Here is a 6,023-nt window from a genome sequence, read left to right as displayed (position 1 = left end):
GAAGCAGTGGGACCATGCTGCCTGTTAAACTACTGTATGAACCCTAAGTGTTCTGAAGACCAGCAGTGGAGGCTGGAGGCCACATCTGTACAGCAGATGTGACACCACTCCACAGGGGAGAGGAGAGGACACATGGGTGACCTGGAATCGTCATGCATAAAGGGAGAGTTGGGGTGTCCATGATGCTGTTGAGGAAGGTCACCTTTGATTGCACTGCTCCACAGAGCCCTCATCTAAGGCCAATCCTAATGGGCTACCTCGGCTTTAAAATTAATTTCAGTAAGTCCTGTTTCAAAGGTTTTTCTTTTTTTTTTTTTCTTCTGCCTTCAGTGCCACTATTTCCACTGCAGTGTTTTGACTTCACAAACCACCTTCTCCAGAGAGAACAACGTATTGCTGAAAATGGGCAGTAGAAGCAAATGGCTATTATTATATGTGACCTATAAAGTATTCAGAGTGACTGCTGGGTGGAAATGAAATTTTAGCCCCTTCCCAAATGACCTTATTTTGCACCTTATAAAAAGTATGCTGATTTTTTTTCATTAGATTATTTCTTTTATTAGACAAGCATTCCCAAAGAATTGGATCTGGATTGCTTTTATGTAAGTTCGGGGATTTAAATATATAGATCTTATTTAGACTGACTAATACCATACTTATTAATAAAAAGAAGTTGTTCAGTTCATCTGACCAGATACGCCTGGTAAAGTATTCAGGGTTTGATAGACTGTCTTGCTTTAGCTTGGAAGAGATAATTAAGTTATTATAGTCCATATTAAATGACTTTGTCCTTTTCACTTGGGGACATTACTTCCTTACATTTCAGAACCCAGAAGCAACAAAAGGGTGAATAACAAGACAAATGCATCTGATTCCACTCAGACACCTGTCACCTGTCTGTACTACTCCTCCTTCCAAGATACAGAAGTACATTTTCTTTTTATGGGGGGGAAAAAAAATTTCTCTTGCCAAATCTGGGGAGAGGAAACCTTGTACTTAAAAGTCCTATGACCACTTTCTTTGATCCTGCCTTCATTTATTTTTATGCACAGAACTAGTTATTGTGAGCATTACTACTCCTTCCAAAGATTCTTAATAACTTGGGCCAGAACTGGTTACTGAGTAACAAGGACCTAATTCAATGCCTCCGAGCCCTCCCACTCTCAATGCAAAACTTACCTCACAAGCTCTCACCTGTCACTCAGCACACACTTTCATCATGACCGACCACCCTGAACTCACCTTGTGGCTCCTGCAGAGGGGCAGCTCCAGTCCACTGACAGACACATGCTAGTGCCTCGGGCTCTTTGAGCAGCAGGGCTGAGGGTAGGAAATGTTCATCTTTTTTTTTTTTCTTCATTTCATTAGCATTAAACAAGTCTTTGCTCTCAGGAATTTGCCCCCACCATCCCCCCAAAAAAAGAATTAAACACCACCTGAGATTCCACATACCAGATGATGAACTTTTGTTCTGGCTTTATTACCTACATATGTGTCATGAACTAACCACAGCTTCACTTGACCAGCAGGTCTTAAGTCTGTTGATGGTTTCGGCATGATGGAATCGTGCATTTTTTTGGTTTTGGTTGATTTTCCTTTTGCTTTCAGAAATTGGCTTGGTTCTCTTTAGAGTTGGTGTAAACATGCCATGTAATAAATGATTTCCACTTAATGGTACAACAGAATTATTGCTTTCTTAGATTGTATGTGTAGTAAAAAGTCAATATACACATTTATATAATTTCTTTCTTCACAATCTTATACCTAATTTGATATTTCTAAAAATTGCACATGTAAGCCATGTGTATAACATGCTAAAGTACTTTAACTGTGATCTTAAAACTGAATAAAAATATTTAATAAAAATTTGAAATATTTTAAAGATATTATTCATACATGTGTTTGTGTTCACATGACCAGCCACAGAAGTTCTACCTAGTCTACTGAGAACAATTAGAAAATATTTTAAGAAAGCCAAAATATTTCTGTCATTTCTGAACATAATGGTGTCTCCCTTGACACTCTGAGATTTAACCACTGAGCAACCTGGATTACCTTTCCCTCACAATGTAATTTCCCTAATGTATGAAGTGATGATCAGCTTGTCCACTGAAGACCCTTTCTTCACTTGGCTACAATGCAGCCTTGGATCCTTGTGTTCCTCAAATATACCATGCTTCCCTGAACTTAGCCACAAAATTAGAGAGCTCTAGTGGGTCAGGAGTTTGGGACTCCCAGCCCAGAGGTGGGTGGTTCAACTCCAACCAGCTGCTCCTCAGGAGAAAGATGGTCAGTCTCCTTTTGTGTGATGTACAGCCTTGAAACTCAAAGCTAGAGTGTCAGCTGTGAGTTGGTTCCAATTATATGTGAATGAGTTTTTTTATCACAAAACTATTGGAAGTGTTATCTTTCAAATGCATAGAAGTAGAAATTCAAACCTCAAGCTTCCTGAATATAGTGTTCTCTGAACCTTAGATGTGTTATTTTCAGCATAGTAATTATTAACAAACCGACATTGCATTCAGACATACTTGGCTTCAAATTCAGCTTCCACCCATTGAGCGCTGGGCTTTTTAACCTCCCTGAACCGTACTTTACTTATCTAAATAACGGTGGTGGTAATACTATTCACACGCTCCTTGTGGGAATGAAAAGAGAATACATATGAAAATGTTGGCATAGTGCCTATCATATTGTAAGTGCTCATTAAATGGTAATTACTGATATTTTAAAATAAATTTTAACTCTTAAGGTTGACATGTTTTTGAAGTATATGCAAAAGAGATGTATGTAACTCCCAGTCCTCTTCAAAATAAACCAGCAATATCTGGTGTGTTCAAGAGAATTGATGGTGCAGGAAACTCAGAATTGGATAAATTCACATCAGTTAACTTATGCTTGGATGTGTAACACTATGTTAGATTTCCCCATAAAATTAACAGTCTTAACAGATGGTACTTCCCAGTATCCCAGTGTACTTCCTTTGAAATGCAACAAAATGTGTTGGGGTGGGGACCCATGCCTAAGATTACAAATGCTGTTAGAAAGTGCAATAAGTAATGCCATTTAAAGGTCACAATTGACACACTCATGTTTGACCATCATGTCCAACTAATCCTGCAAGAATGTAGAATGAAATCTATTACAACGAAAACAAAATGGTTCTTACCAACACTAAGTGAGCTAATAGTAATACTACTCCATTCCTGCGTACTAAAAAGCTTTTATACACTGTTGCATCCAAGAGAAGGTAAAATTACTCCTAATTTATCAGAAAGCTTTTTAGCTGGAAACTGTCAAATACATGCAAAAATAGTGAAGGTTAGTATATTGAACCCCAAGTACCAATCACACCTTCAGTTAATGCTTTTCTAATTTCTGTTTCATCTCTTGCTCACCCATTATTTGCCACTAACCACCACTCCCAGCCAGACTTCTTGAAGCATATCCCATACCCACACCTTTATTTGCAAATACTTAAAATACAATCCTAAGCCAATCTTTAGATAAAAAATATCTTTCATATTTTGCCTCTTCATGATTAAAAAAAAATGTCTACTGTTCAAAACAAAAGAAATGCTTGCCAAAAAGCACCGCAGTGGTGAAGGGAACGTGGTCTAGAATTAGAGAACAGTGGTCAGGTTAGAGACACCTTTTTGATCCACAGCTTCTGAGAGGTCATATGCTCAGACTCTCCTCGACACTCTCTGTTGTCAGAACCGTCTCATAGCTGACCCTCCAGCATGTTCCCAGAGGCTGTAAGTCACACAAAAGAAGACTGTCCATCTTTCTCCTAAGGAACAGCTGGTGGAGTCGAACCACCTGCCTTTTTGCTGGCAGGACAATTCTTTACCCACTAGGCCACCAAAGCTCCCTGATTTATACAATGAAAGCTGTATTACAGTATCATTTCTTAAAGCCTTGTTTTCAAAATCTTTTTTCTAGGCTTGCTGACTAACAATGCCTGTGGACCAGCACTTAACTGACATTTTCTCTGTACAGGCTAACACACAATGGCCTTTGTGTTTTTCCATCCATCCCTGTTTTCACTGCACTCTCTAGACTGAAGAGGGGATTCTGTGAGGGAGGAAACATGGGACCAAATTTTTTAGATGCCTTTTGGAAGTCCTGTCCCTGAGATAAAGAAATCTCAAATTCCAGGTCAACGGGTCAGAAATTAAAGTACAAAAGGAAATCCCTTGCTGTAAGAGGAAACTATTCTTCAACCAAGACTCAGCCCATTTGGAGATCTCTTTGGGGTTAGAGTCGCAAAATATGAGAACTGGGACTTATTGAAGAGAATAGAGGTAAAAAAGAGGAAAAGGAAAGTGCACATAAGTAAGGCTTCAAAGTTTTTTAAGTTTAAACATCAAACCCAATAAAAATAAGCCTACTCAAGTCAGGTCCAATTCGTGATAACACTATCCAGTTTCTGAAGCAGTAAATATTTTTATTGGGATTTGAGTAAATTTTCTTTTGTTTTCACTCTTTATTGTGATTTAAATAAATTACCTTTGTGAACCTTGATACCCACCAAGACCATGTTCCCAAGGCCCCAAAAGCCGCTCTCAGGATGTTTGTAGTTAAGAAGCTTGCAGAGCACTGCTCCCTGTTGGCTCTGCTCTGTATGTGGATGCAGCTTCACGGGAAGGAGTTGAGCTGCCAACCCAAAGGTACTCTGAACCCACCAGCTGCTCCACAGAGCAATGGGCCTTCTGCAGTGTAATTTACTGCTTCTGAAAACCTGATGGAGGGTCAGCTATGAGTCAGTTCTGGCTCAACAGTGCATAACAGCAACGACTATGAATGTAAGAGTATCACCTGCCAAGTCCTTGTATGGTCAGGAGTGTGATCCTTCTCATCTGCCCAATACCTGTTAGTCTTGGCTGTCTGCACATATATCTGAAGCTATAAGTCTTAATAGAACATGTACTCCCTCGTCTTTGTCTGCTAGAGCTCCTTGTGGCCCTGATCTGTTTTTTTTTCTTTAATAACTCTCCTTTAGACATTTGTTGCATTTGTTCTTTGTAATTGAGTTGCCTGTGACTCTTAGCATCCCTGTGTGCAACAGCTCTGAACTCTGCTCTATCCTGAGCCAATCTCACTGTCTCCAACACACCCATCCCCAGTTACTGTTGTCAATCCATCTCGCCTGGGGTCCTTCCTTTCTTGTGCTGTCCCTCTACCTTTCGAAGCATGATGCGCTTCTCCAGGGACTGGTCCCTCCTGGCCACATGCCCAAAGTTTGTAAGATGGAGCTTCAAAATCCATGCCTCCAAGGAGCAGCTTTCTTTCTCTTTCTCAGGCGTAAACTTATTTTCTTGGCTGTCTGTGGTATGTTCAAAACTCTTCTCCAGCACCGCAACTCCAAAAGCATCAATTTTTCTTCTTTTCATCTTTGGTCACCATCCAGCTCATTGGTGCATAGTCAGTAAATAATTGCATAGACCATAGCCTGGATGAGGCACACCTTAGTCTCATGGTTTTAAAGCCAATGTGAACATATTTTCTTAAAAATATGCTCAAGTAAAAGACTTCCTTGATCATTTCTGTTACTGAGCATGAATGCTTGTGGTGCTTATGAAAGGCAAATCAAATAGAATTCATGTCTTCCAAAAATAAACATATCAGCATAAGCACTGAAACACATGTACAAACAATACAAATCTCTAAGACTAGATGGAGAAAGAATTTGCTATATAATGTGAAGTTTGGATTGCAAATATTTAAAAAGCCATATTGATAAAATTTTAAAAACCCTTTTCTCTTGCACTTGAAATACAATCTTTGACATTGGTAAAACGTAGATGGTGTTTTTTAAAAGATAATTTTCAAGTTTCACTTCTCCCGAACTCTTCTCTTGGCAGCATATCGAAAATGTTAATATGCAAGAGCAATGTTCTGCAGATAAATCCCAGAACATGAAGTTTTTAACTCGCTAGGGCCAGCCTCACCTGTGCTAAAAGCTGTTCTAGGAAAAGGGTAGTTAAAGTAGCTTACAAACAATGCAGCCTTCCACTGTT

This window comes from Elephantulus edwardii, unplaced genomic scaffold (assembly GCF_000299155.1).
Source record: "Elephantulus edwardii isolate Elephantulus edwardi_28Jun2011 unplaced genomic scaffold, EleEdw1.0 scaffold00085, whole genome shotgun sequence".
Lineage (NCBI taxonomy): Eukaryota > Metazoa > Chordata > Mammalia > Macroscelidea > Macroscelididae > Elephantulus > Elephantulus edwardii.
This window is presented reverse-complemented; position numbering follows the sequence as displayed.